The following is a 17333-nucleotide window of genomic DNA, read 5'->3' as shown; positions in this document are numbered from 1 at the left end:
CCTAGATAATATAGCAGAAGCACTACATTATCTTTTTTACAAGTGCTTCCTTCCTCCCCACCCCTAAAAAACCAAACCTTAATTCTGAAATACATCCAGACCAAAGGTTTTGGAAAGGAATTATATATATATATATTATCTGCACACACATTAACAACCTTTGGAAGGATTCATGGGAAACTCAACACTGTCTCCACATGAGGGAATGGACTGGCTGGGCTGCAAGGAGTGGAAAGGAAACTTTCTGTTGTTTACGTATCTAAATCTCTGGAATTCTGAATCAAATGATTATACTGCTTTGTCAAAAGATAAAATAAAATGTAAATAAAATAAAGTCACTAATTCTTAAATTCTCAACAGTAACAAAGCCAGACGCTTTGGTTTTTTGACTGAAAAGTGACTCCTAGTCACAGGGAAATCTATACAGTGGTAGCTTTCCTTTCTCTCACTTTTGGTTGACCCAAATGGCATTTTAGAGAGAATCACCCTCTCAGAAGCAAGGCAGGGAATGGTGGGTTTCCACTCCCATTAATAGCTTTTAGGAAACAGCAACCTCCTGTGGTTTTTCACGCTTCATGCCAAGCAAAGCAGGTGTGTCTGACTGTTAATTTCTTTTCTAATGTTTTCATCAATATGATGTGGCTTAGGCCCCTCAGCAACAAGAAGTAGTAAAGCCACACTTAGCAATATCAGAAAAAGGCTTAAGAAAGTGCTGCAAGCATAAATCTAACTCTCAATATTCAGAGCTTCAATACAGTAGCTGGAGGATTCCAGGTAACATTTGATGTGCACCTTTTCTGCTATCTTCAAACTTTTCATATACTTATTTTGATGTCCTGTTATGTTCCAAAGTGGATTCGAGGTGACTAGAAGGTATGCCTTTTCTTCTGATTTAGATTTTAAATGATCTGTACCACACTCTCAACTTTAACCAGAAATTAGGAGAGAAGAAATTTTGCTTTTTGTGGTTTATCTAGTCAGTATATTTTAAAAGGCAGGGCTAAAGATGCTTGGTTCAGAAGCCCCCCAAGGCCCCAACATCCAGCCAGCTCTGAAGCCTGATGCCTAAAGAAATTCCCAATGAAATGCCTAACAATACTTGGTTTTGGTCCTAATTCTTGGTATTAGGACCTAAAAGCACTTATGTTTGTTCTTATCTCCCATAAAGTTACACTCATTGAAAGCAGAGACTAACTTCTACATCACGTGGCCCACACAGTCACTTAATTCCTGATTTGGTATAGAGTGCCTTCTCAATAAATACTGCATGTGCAAAACACATCACCTCATAGTCGCTGTCCGCAAGAAGGAACAAGAAATTTGGTCTACCAAAATAAACACAGAAAACAGAGAAAAGAAAAACAGTATTTCCAGATGCTACCTAACAACCTCTAGAAAATGGTTAATGAACTATTGTGGTTACCCAGTCTCTAACAAATTTGCACTTTTCACACAGAATCGGAGATCTCAGTAAGATTAAATTTAAAAGATGTGACAGTATTCCATTTTCTTCAAATGTGGGTACATGATAAAGTTATTCACAGCTCCTGGATTCCCATTCCTTCAGATATCTGTTAAAATAAACCTAGGAAAGCTTTGGCAATTCTCTGCAGCGGGAAAGGTAAATGTGGCAAAATTTTGTGTTAGATAATGAGGTAAAATTTTCCTTTACTATTTGCTTTGGGAACATTTCCAAATTTTAAGGCAGAGAGGATTACTGATCCAAATGTTAAATCATTTCAGTCAATTAAGATTAGGGTAGACTTGGCACTGATGAACCTATTTGCAGGGCAGCAATGGACATAGAGAACAGACTATGGACACAGTAGGGGAAAGAGAGGGAGGGACGAATTCAAAGAATAACATTCATACATATTACCATATGTAAAGAGATAGCCAGCGGGAATCTGCTATATGATGCAGGGAGCTCTAACTCAGTGCTCTCTGACAACCTAGAGGGGTGGGAGGGAGGCTCAAGAAGGGGACATATGTATACCTATGGCTGATTCATGTTGACATACGGCAGAAAGCAACGCAATACTGTAAAGCAATTAACCTCCAATAAAAAAACAAAACCTAAAAAAAAAAAACAGATTAGAGGACATGATAAAATTTTAAATAAAATCCCAGAGACTCAGAGGAGGGGGAAAAAACTGGTGTATTCTGGAGAATCTGACTGGATACTGTACATCAAATTGGTTTTAAATTTACTTGGCATTTTGCATTTGCTCCAAGTTAAAAATAATTAGTGATAACAATAGCTAAAATGTCCTTAATACTTACATCTAAGTCTTCCAGGTACTGTACATGCAGTACCTTATTTAAATCTCACAGACCTATGAGATTATGTGCTATTCTCCTTTGACAGATAATAATGCTACATATCCAGAAATGTTACATAAACTGAACTAGCCTATGCCATATAGTCAGTTAGATCTGGAGTATGGATTGGGACTCAGGAATGACTCTAAAGTACATGCTAGCAACCACAACTAGGTTTGAACACCTTAACAGTCTAATAAAATATTGGCAGATTTTAACCAAATCTGATGCACTATAAAAGGTATATGGAATGGAGACATATATTAATATTTGTGCTATATTTGTTATACAACCCACCACCCTGAAAAAGAATGGCAGTTAATAAATACTCTAAAAGGCCTTATATGTATACACACTCACATATAATTTTAAAGACTAGATTTCAATAAAATTTGGCCTCACCAGATTTGTTCGTTTGGGAGAAGCCTCATAATCTTTTAAGAGAACATAAATTCACTGTTTAGATATGCCTTAAGTTCTATTCCTGATCATAAGCTTCTTGAGACTAACTCTTCTTCTTCACATTTTCCACTAAGTATCTGAAAGCACAAAGTCTCATTAGTGAGCCTGGTGCTACAGAATGAATAAAATATACCATCCAAAGAATTCCTGAGGCTTTCCAGGTGTGCAGTGGTAAAGAATCTGCCTGCCAAAGGAGACACCAGTTCGATCCCTGGGTAGGGAAGATTCCCTGGAGTAGGAAATGGCAACCCACTCCAGTATTCTTGCCTGGAAAATTTCATGGGCAGAGGAGCCTGGCGGGCTACACTTCATGGGGTTGTTAAGAGTCAGACATGACTGAGTAAGTGGATGAAAGAACTCCTGGCTTCCAGGAGTTTCAGCCAGTGAGGCTTTATATTTGATCAGAAAATATTGCTTCAATAATTTTCTCTGCTTCCGTACATTACAAAGTCTAAGTTTCATTGTTGTTCTTGACACAGGATTTTGGTATCACCCAAGAAGCACTCTTTTGTCCCAGTAGGTTTTCTAAAGAACCAACTATCTGGGGAATAACCTTTCAATTTTTTTTTTTTTAAAAAAAAAAGCTCCAACAGCCTCAGTTTACAATTCTAACCAAAAAGATAAGCCACTTGTCTACAGCTCTAGGGCTTGTTGACGACAAAGTTCAGATGACAGAACTGAGAAGTGAAATGTCTATTTCTACCTATGGCCCTGACTGACAGAAGTAAGGGCAGCTTACTTTAATAAGCTCCTGTCACCTTTTCAGCAGCAAAGTTTGTTGACTCAGAACTCATTTGTGAAATCAAAGTTCAAGTTAATCTGCATTAGAGCAAGAAGACAAAGCTACTAAATATTGATGTAAAGAACCCATGACTAAGACAATAAGCATCATAGCTCACAGAAATAGGCAAATGACTTCTATCTAAAGCTATGTGCCTATAATGACTTCCTTGAACTACATGAATCAGTAAGACTGCTATCCATACTACTGACTCGAGCACAGATCTCTAGAGAGCTGGCATCTTAATATCAGACATTACTTTATACACGTGCAACAAAGCATCTCAATTATCTGGATGACTCAAATATGTCAAAACTCAACTCACTGACAAAGTCAAGACATTAAGAAGCAGGCTTCTATTCAACAAGCTTTTAATTGCAACTAGGAAAATTTGTGACTAGTCACTTAATAAATTACTTCAAGTTGTTTCACTAAGCATTGAATATCATCACAAGGTTATTTCCATAATATTAGGCACTGAGCAAACAGCTAAGATTCTAACTTCATTAATTTTGGTAGAATTTACTCTTAAACTAATTTCCTTCCAAGCAAATTGTTCTTCCAGGACAATTAAGGGGCGCCTTTTTCAAATTCATTAATGGAATATACTTATTATCAGAATCAGTGCTCTCTCTTCCTTTAAAGATAATGTAAAGTGGAATAAGGAGTAACTGCTATTGAGTATGGGGTGTCTTGAAAAAGTTATTTTTTAAAGCCAACGGAATTTAGAAAACCAAGCAAAAAAACTCTGATTTGACACAAGTATAGCATGACTGTGAGGATCTGTATCAGTAACCCTTACTGAAATCTGACATATATTAAATATTAATCTGACATATACTAAGCAATAAAGCTTAGTATCTCATGATTTTCATCCTTTATGTTAATAAAGTATCATTTTGTTTATTTGTTCTCTAAATCAGAGAATAAGTTCACCTCAAATTCTTTTATATCCAAAGCAAATGCTAAAATATACTAAGTGGAAAAGAGATGTAATGTGGATAAATTAATATTATTTTCAGTTTTAGGCCCATATTCCTCACCAATAGTATTAGTACAATGAAGAATTTAGAATTAAACATTTCTAACAAAAACTTTTATGCAATTTGTTTCCTTTAACTTTTTCGCTGAAAAGAGTATTCAGAAACTTTTCAAGTAATATCACAAAAGGTAATATTCACAATCATTATAGACCCTGTTGAAATATCACTGTGTGTCTGTCTGTGTGTACTTATCACACACAGAGACACACACATATTTTAAAAAGTATTTTAGACAAGGTTTAATTTTAAGATAGTCAATGGGTAAGAAGTGATAGGGAAAAAATTAATACTGAAGTGATTCAAAAGCCCCTATTTTCGTGACAGATAATAGATATGAATTGATCACTTAACCACCTGGAAGTGACAGTTTGCTTGAGTCTTCCAAACTATACAGAGAACATTAAAATGTTTTTTGTTAAGGCTTGAGTTTAGATGTTATCAGCTCTAAAGAGCTTTTCATCAACCTGATTTTCATTGAACACTTACTATATTCCAGGCTAGGCGTTAGAGACACAGATGCAAGACAGGCCTGTCCTCAAGGAAATCCCATTTTGATAGCTTGTTACATCAAGAACACACTAAACATGTTCACTCACAGCATCTGACCTCCTAGGCTTAACCCACAGCAAGGGATTCTGAAGTAAATATTACAAATGACTAAGGAAATACATAAAAGCTGTTGTACATTTAGATCAAATACAACCCTACTTCTTAATAAGTATAATGTTACACTAAAAATTCCAGATATTCTACCAAAAAATAGTAAAATGACCCAAAGCATAACTATACCTTCTTTAACACACATTACTTATACAATCGTCTAATTTATAAGTACATCTGTTGCAGTTCAGTCAAAGTATTTTCTTCCATTAAAGGGTATTTCTCTTTGCCCTCAAACTCCATCTGGGTACAATGCTGAACAGTTCCTGAATGAATGAATGAAATAAACAGACTTTCTATTTACCAAGGAGGTACTTGCTAGATGTTTTCCTTAAAACACAATGGACTGACAGACCAGAATTCTACTAGAAAGATCAGTGAGTTTCAGGAGCAAAAATACTAACCATTGGACATTGTCTGATACCGTGTAGTCAACATGTTATTAAGTTAGTTCACAGTAAACATATGATGGGAAACTTTCAGAAATTAAAATGAAAAGTGTTCATCACAGTACTTTAAAGCAGACTTGGCTCCCATCGAACGACAGGAAACACAAGTGCAAGACAAAGAGAAGGGAGGGTGGGGTGAAAAAGTCAAAAGGTCGCCACCGAGTGACCCTCGAGAAATGCGCGCTGACCACTGAAGCTCGCGCTGAGCTTGACGGACACCTCCTGCCCAAGCCTCGAGCCCCAGCTCCTCCTCGAAGCCCGGAGCTGAAGGCCACTCCAGCCTCTTTCGGCACCGCCGCCTGCGTTCGCTCGGAACATTAGCACAAAGAAACCACCGAGAAACAAAACACTGCCCCCGTGGGCGCCGGGCAGGCTTCGCGACCCGGCCACCGGAGCGCTCTTTGCGGGTCCCTGCCGCCGGGAGAGGTAGCCGGGGAGCAGCGGGCCGACTAGGCGCCTTCATCCAGATCTTTCCCGAAGTGTTTTAGAACTTGCCACCCACCTCCCGCTCCATTTTCCTCTCCCGACGTGGGCGCGGGACCCGCGCGAGGAGGGCGCGCGAGGACCGACGGGCGGAGCTGTGGCCGAGAGGGCGGCCGGGACGCGCCTGGGTCCCGCAGCCCCACGCCCCCTGGCAGGCCCCCGCCTCCTCGGCCGCTATTGTTCCCGCGCCGCCCCCGCCGGCCGCGCGCCCCCCGCCCGCCGCGCGCTCCCGTCCCCATTCCCGGGAGGGGGTCACGGCTGAGCAAAGGCGGTGGCGGCGGCACAATAACATAAACACGGCGGGGCCGCCGGCCGCCCTGGCCCTGAGGCACTTGCCGCACTCACCCGGCAGCGCAGCGAATGGCGACAGGAAAGCCCGGCGGCGGGAACCGGCGCCGTCTCGGCGGTCTCCGCAGCCGTTACACAGCGCTGCTCGCGGCTCCGCGATCCGGGCCGCGTCGTCCGGCCTCCGCCGCTCCGCTGAGTAACAGGGACGCGGGCCGTCACCGCGCACGCCCGCTCACGTCATCGCGCAGGGCCCCGCCTCCGCGCTTCGAGACAGGCCCATGGGGCGGGGCAGCCCGGGGGCCCGGATTGCGGGGGCGGAGTCCGCAGCCCGGGGGCGGGGCTACTGCAGGGGGCTGGGCGGACTTGCGGAGGTCGCCTGGAGGCGGAGCTACGAGAAGAGCTTGCGAGAGTCTCCAGTGAGGGGTGTGGCGGAGTGCTGAACGGGGCGGGGATTTGTTCCTGGCGCGTGGCGGGGTGTGGCCTGAGTGCCCCGCGGCTGTATGGGGGCGGTCCGCTAGTCCTAGCCAAGGCCTCTGGGGCTCCTTGCCCCAGAGTTAGAAGGTCGGGTGCGCTTAAGCCAGACCCGCCCGGGAATCTGGCACTATGGTTAGGGCTCACACCTGAGAGACAAAAAGCTCTTTACCATGACTGGCAGTACGTTCCACTCTGAGGACACCTGCTTCGGGCTCAGCAACCCTCAAGCAAATATTCTCTTCAGCCACTTGGAAAGACCTGCCTCCGGTTTTTCCTAAATCCACTTCCTACAGAAGTCATTGCATTATCCTGTTTGTCTCTGGGCCCCACAACGCATGTATATGTTAGTTATAGAAGTGACAAATTGGCAAGCCCTTAAATATCCCGCGAGTGGAAAGATGTCTAAATTACATACATGCTTGCAATAGAATACATTTTAGCAGTTTAAATACCATGTGTTCGAGGGATTCTTAACGACACAGTAAAATGTTCATCATACTTCATTAAGAGAAAGAAGCAAATCTATTATACATAGAATGATCCTACTTATATACTACACATACATAGGAAAAAACCTAAAAGAAACGTGGCAAATTATTTTAACAACCTAGACAGCATATTGAAAAGCAGACATTACTTTGGCAACAAAAGTCTGTCTAGTCAAAACTATGGTTTTTCCAGTAGTCATGTATGGATGTGTGAGTTGGACCATAAAGAAAGCAGAGCGCCAAAGAATTGATGCTTTTGAACTATGGTGTTGGAGAAGACTCTTGAGAGTCCCTTGGACTGCAAGGAGATCCAAACAGTCCATCCTAAAGGAAATCAGTCCTGAATATTCATTGGAAGGACTGATGTTGAAGCTGAAACTCCAATACTTTGGCCTCCTGATGCAAAGAACTGACTCATTTGCAAAGACCCTGATGCTGGGAAAGATTGAAGACAGGAGGGGAAGGGGATGACAGAAGGTGAGATGGTTGGATGGCATCACCAACTCAATGGACATGAGTTTGAGTAGGCTCTGGGAGTTGGTGATGGACAGGGAACCCTGGCATGTTGCAGTTCATGGGGTCACAGAGTCAGACACAGCTGAATGACTGAACTGAATTGATTTTAACAGTAGTTCATCATTGGACTGTGAATTGGTTTTCTTTTATATTTTGAGTATTTCCCTGTGGTTTCCAAATTGTGTTCATAATCAGAAAAAAAAAAGTATATTACTTTAGTAATGAATAATGCATATTTATTGAATAAAGGAGTGAATTCAGGTAGACTATCTTCCATGTCATGTTGGGCTGGCCTGTTTCCAGTGATTCTGAAATGAAACATAAGTTCATTTGTTCAAATGTTCATTTGTTCATTTTCTAATTCCTCCCTCTCTCTCAGGCTTCTTTATTTCCTTCCTTCCTTTATTTCTCAAATAAATATTTATTATATGCCCATTCTGTGCCAAGTACTTTGCTAACACTGGCAATAGGATGGAGCTTACAGACTTAATCATTATAATATAGAAATAATATCAGTAAACAAATGCAAAATGATCACTGCATTATAATACAAAATGATATGGATACATATTATTATGGAACAAGTTGATAAAATTAATAAAGCCAGGAAAGTCTTCCTTGAGGAACTGCCTCTTGAACTGAGAACAGATTCAACTAGGCAAAAAATACTTGTTTCAGACAGAGGTAATTTAGTGTGTAAGACTCATGTGATGACAGGGAGCAGGGTCAGTTTGATAAATTGAGGAAAAGACCAGAGCTGCTGGAAAAGCAAAGAAGAAGGAGCTATGAGACGATGTTTGAAAGATTAGAAAAGAACCAAACCTATACAGCCATACTACTCATGCTGAAAATCTTGGCTTTATCCTAAGTGCAATGGGAAGCACCTGACATGCTGTAGCAAAGGGAGTGGCATGGTCAGAATGGTATCTTGAAAAGATTACTTGTTGAAAAGAGGCCAGGTAGACACAGGAGTAGTCTAGATGGCAGATGGTGGAGGCTTGCTCTAGGGTGGTGGTCATGGAAACAGTAAAAGGACCCTTTGGGAGATCCAATACACAGAATTTGGTGATGGATTTGGGTGGGCAGTGAGAGAAACAGAGTTATTATGGAAAAGTTGTAAGTTTTTTGCATGTGGCCAAAGATGGGATGTGTGTGCTGGCTCACTGAGATGGGAATCTTGGAAGAGAACAGGGGTTGCATGGAAAGATTGTGAGAGCAAACAGTTTGAAGGTTTCGATCTGCCCCAAAGAGATGCCAAGTTGGAAGGTGGTATTCAGAGCTGGGACCAGGTGGATAAGAGAAGAATCACTGACAGACAGTGATGACTTGAAGCCTTGGGTGTGGATCAGTTAGCCTAGGCCTGAGTGAGAAAAGGTACTGAACAAGAAGAAAACATGGCTGGGAGCCAGGCTTGAGGAACTTCAGCACTGAATTCATACAAAAAAGACGAGCGTGAGAAAGAGCTGCCAAGAGGAAGAAGGAAAACCAGGGGAGAAGGATTCAAGAAGGAGTTATCAATAATATCAAGTATAAGAGGAAGCTTAAAATCCTGGAGTATTTAGATCCAGAAGTAGTTTGAAGTGGGCTAAGGAATGAATGGGAGATTGAAAATGGAGATGGTAGGTAATGATGAGTCAGGAAGTGAAGGAAGACGCAAGCATATTTACATCTGGTGGGGAGACTGTTAAGAGGGAAAGGTGGAACAGAAGGAAAAAGCATGAGTGTAAGATTCCTGGGAGAGCAGGGTGAAGGAAAGGGTAGAGGATATAAGATTGGACAGGCAGGTGGAAGTATTGACAGCTACCTCCTACTCCCCACCAGATAATATTGAACACCTGGAGGTAGCAAAAGACAAAATAATCAGAGCAGTTGTGAAGTGAGTACTGCAGCACAGAGCTCCGAATTTTCATACCTATTTCTATAATACTAGTAACAGCCTCTCTTTCCACAGGAAGAGCTTCTGTTTAAGCCTCAGCCTTCCACTGTCAGCTTCCACTTACTACATCTAGAAAAAGACATCCTGCATGTTTATATACGTATATGTGCATGTATGTGATTTCAGAAGGCATTTCACTACTTGTGATCGAATGTTATCGTCTTTGATATTCTGCAAATTCAAAATCCTTTCTGTAACCCAGACATGGCTCTGGGCCTCCTTCTTCCTTCTCATGGCATTCTTCCTTGTTAACTGGTTGTAGTTCCTTGTGAACCTATTGAGGGCTGACTCAGTAAAAGAAGAGCTGAGGAGTTGTTTCATTACTGGTTCTTTAATAAAGTTCTACACCTGCCTGCCACAGCTTAGATATACCTGTGCTAAATTGCCCTCTTGCTATCCACAGCCAGCTTTGAAGGTATTCAGTATTTATCCCCTGGAGAAAAAAAAAAGGGAATTGAGTGGAAGGGAAAGAATATGTCATTGAAGTCCTGTAACAATAAATAAAATCCTTGCTGTTGTTTTAAATAAATATATATTTAGGAAGAAGACTTTTCATCAGGTGTCTCAACAAGGATTCTGTGCCTCATTTACAATCCTTTCACCTACATCTCCTCCAGTCCAGTGAAATTTTGCTGTTTGTACTGCAGAAAATTCATCTAGGTCCCGTGGTAGAGAGAAGAGAGCCATTCACTACTGGCCCCTCTCCCTTGACAGTTTTAGGGAGGACACATCGCCCTTGCCTCTCCATCTCCATCTCTATTTCTGTCTTCATCCCCACCTCCATCTCCATCTCTGTCTCTACATCCATTTCTGCCTTCAACTCCATCACCACCTCCATGGTTCCCTCCCTTGCCCCTCAGATGTAAAACCAGAATTCATGTTAGATTGGCTTGCATCCAGAAAATGACCTTTTAGTAGGGAATCCCCTATGAATTCCCAACCTCTGCCAAAAGTTCTACCCACTCCCGGTTAAATTTAGAAAGGCTTTTTGTAGTGTTATTGGCTAGCAAGAAGGAGATTCTGGCATCCCTGTAGAGTTAAGAGTCATTGTCTTTAGGTGGCAGGATTTTGAGCCCCCTGCAAAGCAGAAGTGTTGCTAAGAGAGGTGTTTACTATGACTGCCTTGCCAGAGGCCTCTGGCTGGACAAGAGACCCGCCGGGATGTGTCTCCTGTCCATGACTCCAGGGGTGATCTGGAGTCTCCAGTGGTCCTGAAACGATGTTCTTGTTTCTAGAAAGCAGAGGGTAGGAGACCATCTGGTAAAGGATGGTCCTTACAGTTCCTTTATCCTGTTCCTAAGCAGATTCCCATACAAAAACATTTCTGTTTCTCTGGGGTAGGTTTCATTGCCCCTCATGCCCAAACTAGCAAGATTAATTCTCAGCTGCATCAGCCTTCCAGCTTGAGGCTTATTGTGGACCTAAGAAGAGGGCAGAGGAGAGTAGAGTTTCTGTGTCGGGGAAAGGCAGAGGGAAATGCCATAACCCTTCAAGGTATGGACGTTTTAAATGAAAGACAACTACACAGGGAAGAAAGTGAGCATTCCTTCCTGAATCTAAGGCAGTTTATACTCCAACTGATGCTTGACAGATAAACAATCCTGCATTAATAGGGGAGAAAATTATTTCTGCTAAACCACATGAAGACTGGATAAGGTCTCAAACCCAGCCCACTTTCCCTACCCCTCACAGTGTTCTATTTCCTTGTAAAGCCAAAGTGTGGTTGGTAGATGTCAGCCTATGCAGAGCAGAGAGCAAGACTCCCCTTCCCTTGGAATCAGCAGGAACAATAGGGATATCACAGGTAAACTTCTCAAAGGCAGGACCACGGCATGAGGTTCTAACACCAAGCAATCAAGCAAGGCTGTGCCCACAAAGAGATGAGGACCACCCTGTTTGGATCCTCTTGTGCACATTCTTAGAGAAGATGGGACCAAACTGATAGATTCAAATACATGGCTCATTCTACCTTCACAGAAGGGTGGGCATCAGGATCTTGGAGGTAGAATTCCCCATTGTGTCAGAGGTCAGCAGCCTTGAGAGGGAGACTGGACGGGGCTGGAAGAAGCAAGCCAAAGAGCAAATCAAATATTAGGAGCTAGCTTGTGGGGCAAAGATTTTAACCACAAAAGAAAAACAAACTACACAGAAACGAAATCCCCCAGAAGAGACTAGCCAAGGCACTAGACTTCCCTTCACCCCAAACAGTCCTATAAAGCTTATAGATCTGAGGGAAGAAGTACAAGAGTGCCAAGTAAATAGCAAGTTCAAGGATTTTTGAGTGGTATTCAATTGCAATCGAAAGTCAGGTTTCAAAATGGTTTGTGTGTGTGTGTGTGTGTGTGTGTGTGTGTGTGTGTGAGGGGGGGGCGTGTGTGTGCATGTGCTCAGTTGTGTCCAACTCTTTGCAATCCCGTGAATTGGAGCCCACCAGGCTCTGTGTCCATGGAATTTTCCAGGAAAGAATACTGGGGTGGGTTGCCATTTCCTACTCCAGGGAATCTTCCTGACCCAAGGATTGAATCTGCATCTCTTGTGTCTCCTGCATTGACAGGTGATTTTTTTTTTTTAAACCACTGAGTCACCTGGGAAATCCCTCAAAATGGCTTAATGTTAGATATTTCTGTAGAATCTTTCTCAACTCAGAGAAATAAAGACAACACTTGGAAAGAGTATCCAGGAGCTGGGGTTTTCCTAAGCATGTTGAATGAAAGGGTGGAGGGCAAGGAAATTGAAAGTATTCCTGGGAAGATCAGGATAAGGACTGTGGGGTCCAGGTTGGGCAAGAGGTACAGTGAGGCAAGAAGTATGGTGAAGCCGGTAGAGGACAGATAGATTGGGGCAAAATTCACACAAGGAGCAAGGGTTTTCAGTACTTTAGGACTGAGAATGGTTGTCAGTGTACATAGGGGCGTGCCTGAGGGAGCTGGCCAGAGAGGAATTAGATGAGACGTTGTAGTTTAAGTTTCTGACGTGGAGCAGCCACTAGGCATGTTCACCACTGTGAATAGTTGATCTGAAGCAGAACTAAAAATCACTCATAAAGTGAGTCGTCAAGGAACTGCTAGTCTTTGTGTTGGACAGGTAGAACTAGATGTCCCCGATTGTCCAGGATGGGCCCAGTTTACACCTAGTGTATTTATTAACAGCACTTCCCATACTTTCAAATATATTCTTTTAAGTTTGAATGATGACTAGTTTCAACGGCAGTGGCAGTAGTAGAAGCAGCAGCAGTGGTGGAAGCCGTGAACATGGCCCAGGAGTGAGGAGGGGGATCTGCATGAGGGCAGGGCTGGGACCTCAGTGAGAGGCACCTTCCCATCAGTCTCCAGAGCACCTCCCTGGGGAATCTGCACAAATATGAATTCTTTGACTTGAACTCAAGGACAGAAGGGCTTCCCTGGTGGCTCAGTAGTAAAAAAAAATCCACCTGCCAAGGCAGGAAACACCAGAGACATGGGTTCCATCCCTGGGTCAGGAAAACACCCTGAAGTAGGAAATAGCATGGAGAAGGGAATGGCAACCCACTCCAGCATTCTTGCCTGGAGAATCCCCATGGACAGAGGAGTCTGGCTGGCTACAGTCCATACATCTGCATGAGGAGATGGACCCATCTCACAAACAGCTGGACCCAAACGGGTGCACATGCACAGGCACAGTGACAGACTCTGCTCCTACTCAAATAACTTTGTTAGCCATAAAACTGTACTTTTTTAGAAAATACAGATGCCACATAGACATTACAGTAAATCGTATCAGGGTATTATTAGAGTTCTTCAAAAAGATTAGAATACCTGGTTTGGAAAACTGCTGTGACATGGCAAAGCAAATATCTACAAGCTTAGAAATTAAGGTTAAGGACTGTTTTATTCAATGAAAATGAATACCATTTTCATATGAAGCTACAGATGAACCAGTTACTAATGAGGAAGACAATTTTAAAATTGATTTTTCCTTGTAATTGATAATACAGCAATAAAGCAATAATGCACAAATAGCTGTTTTAAATTACACACAAATCATGAAGCAGCTTTTCATTTCTTGTTCAACTTTGCACAAGTTACAGAAGGTATCAGAGGAAATAGTAAAATGACATTGCATAAATTTACATTTAAAACTGTAAGATGTAAAACTGAGTTAATTTTTCTTCTAGAAAAAATGTTCTTTATTAATCATCATTTCCAAATGTACTAACATTTTCATTTTAAAATAATTTGTCAGAAATTTATCCTGATGTTATCACAGCCTATAAAATACTCACCACAGCACCAATAGCTGTTGCATCCACAGAAAGATCCTTCTCAAAAAATTTATTTTTATTTTTGGCTATGTCATGTGGTTTGCAGGATCTTAGCTCCCCAACCAGGGATTGAACCATGGACTGTAGAGGTGAAAGTCCAGAATTCTAACCACTAGGCACCAAGGAACTTTCCTCAAATTTAAAATTATAAAAAATTATTTGTTATCTTCACTTGCCAAGAGCAACTGATGTCATTTTCAATTATATCAATTGAAAGTTGATTTTTAAAAAGTTGTTAAAACTATAAATTTTGATTACCTGACAAATGAATTTGTAGAAAAGTGAGTCAGAAAATTATTATGATCAATCAAGAACCATAATAGCAAAGTATTATATTCATTATAAAAATTATGACACCAAAGGTAATTAATATGAAATAATATCAAATTACAACAGCAAAAATGCGATCATTTTTGTAATCTGTAGGTTTATGCTGTTACTCATGAATCATTATTTTTGTTGTGGTGCAGTCACTAAGCGGTGTCCAACTCTTTGAGACCCCATGAACTGCAGCACGCCAAGCTCCTCTATCCTCCAATAACCCTTGGAGTTTGCTCAAATTCATGTCCATTGAGTTGGTGATGCTATGTAATCATCTCATCCTCTGCCATATCCTTCTCCTTTTACCTTCAGTCTTTCCCAGCACCAGGGTCTTTTCCAATGAGTCAGCTCTTCCCATCAGGTGCCCAAAGTATTGGAACTTCAACTTCAACAACAGTCCTCCCAGTGAATATTCAGGATTGATTTCCTTTAGGATCGGCTGGCTTGATGTCCTTGCAGTCCAAGGGACTCTCAAGAGTCTTCTCCAGCAGCACAATTCGGTAAGTAGTAAAATACTTTAAAGGGAAAAACTTTGTATTTTAGTACCTTTAATGATGGGTTTCCCTGGTGGCTCAGTCGATAGAGATTCTGCCTGCAATGCAGGAGACCTGGCGGGCTACAGTCCATGGGGTCACAAGAGTTGGACACAACTTAGCAAATAAACTATCACCACAACCTTTAATGATGTATTTTTTCCTGCTTTTTGAAAAAGGGGCCTCCCGTTCTCATTTTGTACTGGCAATTATATAGTTGGCCTGCCTTGGGCATTGAATTTACCCAGACTGATTGTATGATATGGCATAGAAACATTTCCAAATACCTCGTGAATGTCAGGAAATATGGAAAGGGCAGAAGAAAGGCTTGGTAAAGAAATAGTAGACCTCTCAAAACAGGAGGGCTTGGGCCATGAGGAATGGGAGCTTGCATTTGCCATGAGAACTGAAAAGGCAGCTGTGTCTTCAGGGAGGTCAGGGGCAGTCAAGGTAAGGAGGTTACAGAAATGTCACTATGGAATCCCTTGGGGAGGGAGTTGTTGATCAGTCTGTTTCCCCTCAGCAAGGTTCAAGAGAAGGTAGAGTCAGGGGCAAGGAATTATTCTCAAGGATGAGGTTGTAAGCGGGGGCTGCCTTACTCTTCAAGGAGGTTAAATTTTAATTCTGTTGAGATTGGCACAAAGTATTTGCATTATTTGTTTGTGCCAGTCAATATCCCCAAAGGAAATAGCCTCACTCAAATGGGGTAATTAAGGAGAGTTTAATAAGGGCTATCTCCAGAGGTGTGGGAAGGGTTAAAGGGAACCACCAGGTGGTGATGCAGTATCTTGGGGCTACTAACAACATGGGAGCCTTAAACACACCTGGTCTCGAGGGGCGAGGAGAAGGAGCGGTTTTCAGCACCAAGCCAGGGCAGTGACAGGAAAGAGCCACTTGACAGGAGCTGTGGTCTGTGGTAGAAGGACACAGACAACCCTCAACACATAAGTAGAGAGGGAATGAATACCCTGACTTCTCATCTTCTGTCTGCTGCCATTGCGTGTTGCCTCCCATTGGCCAAACAGAACCACAAGCAGAAGGCCAGGGAGCCCACTGATACAGTCTTTACAGATGAGTCCCTCCCACCCCACTCAAAGCATAGAGCAGGTGAGAGGGTGGAGAGTGGATCTGCAGGGACAAGGTATTCTGCATTGGATATGTGTATATGGTATATGTATTTGTCATTGTTGTTTAGTTGCTAAGTCATGGCCAACTCTTTTGCAACCCCATGGAGTCTGCCAGGTTCCTCTGTCCATGGGATCTCCCAGGCAAGAATACCAGAGTGGGTTGCCATTTCCTTCTCCAGGGGATCTTCCTGACCCAAGGATTGAACTCATGTCTCCTACATTGGCAGGTGGATTCTTTACCACTGAACCACCATGGAAGCCCATCAGTTATATACATTCCATATGTATTATATATGATATCTATCATCTATATAATATCACATCATATTTTATATATTATAATCTTGGCCAAGGATAGAAGTAACTATATATATATATGTATACACACACACACACACACAATATGTGTTAGTCACTCAGTCGTGTCTGACTCTTTGCAACCCCATGGACTGTAGCCTGCCAGGCCCTTCTGTCCATGGAATTCTCCAGGCAAGAATACTGGAATGGGTTGCCATGCCCTTCTCCAATATATATTATATAGATATATGTATAATTCATTACATGTTAATACACACATATTATAGAAGAAACATAGCCAATTTAGAATTTGGGAAGTAAAGAAAAATTATAATAAAAAATTATCACTTGCTAATAATTGCTCACAGATTTCTGATTCTTTCAAAACTATGAACATAAAGCTAGCCAGAAAGGAGGGTGCTTTTTAGTTTTCTTGGCTGCACTTCCCCTGGGGCAGGCAGGAGCAGCCAAGGACCTGAATTCCCATGGAGAAGAGGAGGCAGTTTCTGGTTGTGTGTGTAAGTGTGTGTGTGTGTGTGTGTGTTTAGGGTGGAGGTACAGGGCAGAGACCTGGGTCACATACCAGGGTTTTAGGGTGGAGGCTGATAGTATAATTTCCTTCTTGCTCTGTTTAAATGTATCCATATTTGAACATGATCCTCACTGGCCTAGAGCCAGGTATAAAAGGTGTGGACTAGTCCACCTGTCCCCTGCAAGTACTAAAGTAGGGTGGTGGTGCAGTGCAGAAAGCAGCAAAGAACACATCTAGAAACTGCGTAACATGAGATTGAAATTGGACATTTCCGTTGTCCCAGGGACTTGATGTCTTTGGTGGGATTTGTCAGGAACCCAT

General features: G+C 42.2%; 1 protein-coding gene across 3 annotated transcripts in view; it reads right to left on the bottom strand.

The window, feature by feature from the left end:
* MAPK8 (mitogen-activated protein kinase 8) overlaps positions 1-6704 on the bottom strand; it is a 92130-nt gene extending 85426 nt beyond the window's left edge. For all 3 annotated transcript variants that reach the window (XM_061161986.1, XM_061161985.1, XM_061161987.1), the window contains exon 1: positions 6546-6704. The gene's annotated coding sequence lies outside the window, so the exon portion shown is untranslated. The remainder of the gene's footprint in view (positions 1-6545) is intronic.
* Positions 6705-17333: the final 10629 nt, after the last annotated feature.

The sequence above is a fragment of the Dama dama genome, chromosome 15 (genome assembly GCF_033118175.1).
Source record: "Dama dama isolate Ldn47 chromosome 15, ASM3311817v1, whole genome shotgun sequence".
In the NCBI taxonomy this organism is placed as follows: Eukaryota; Metazoa; Chordata; class Mammalia; order Artiodactyla; family Cervidae; genus Dama; species Dama dama.
This window is presented reverse-complemented; position numbering and strand designations above follow the sequence as displayed.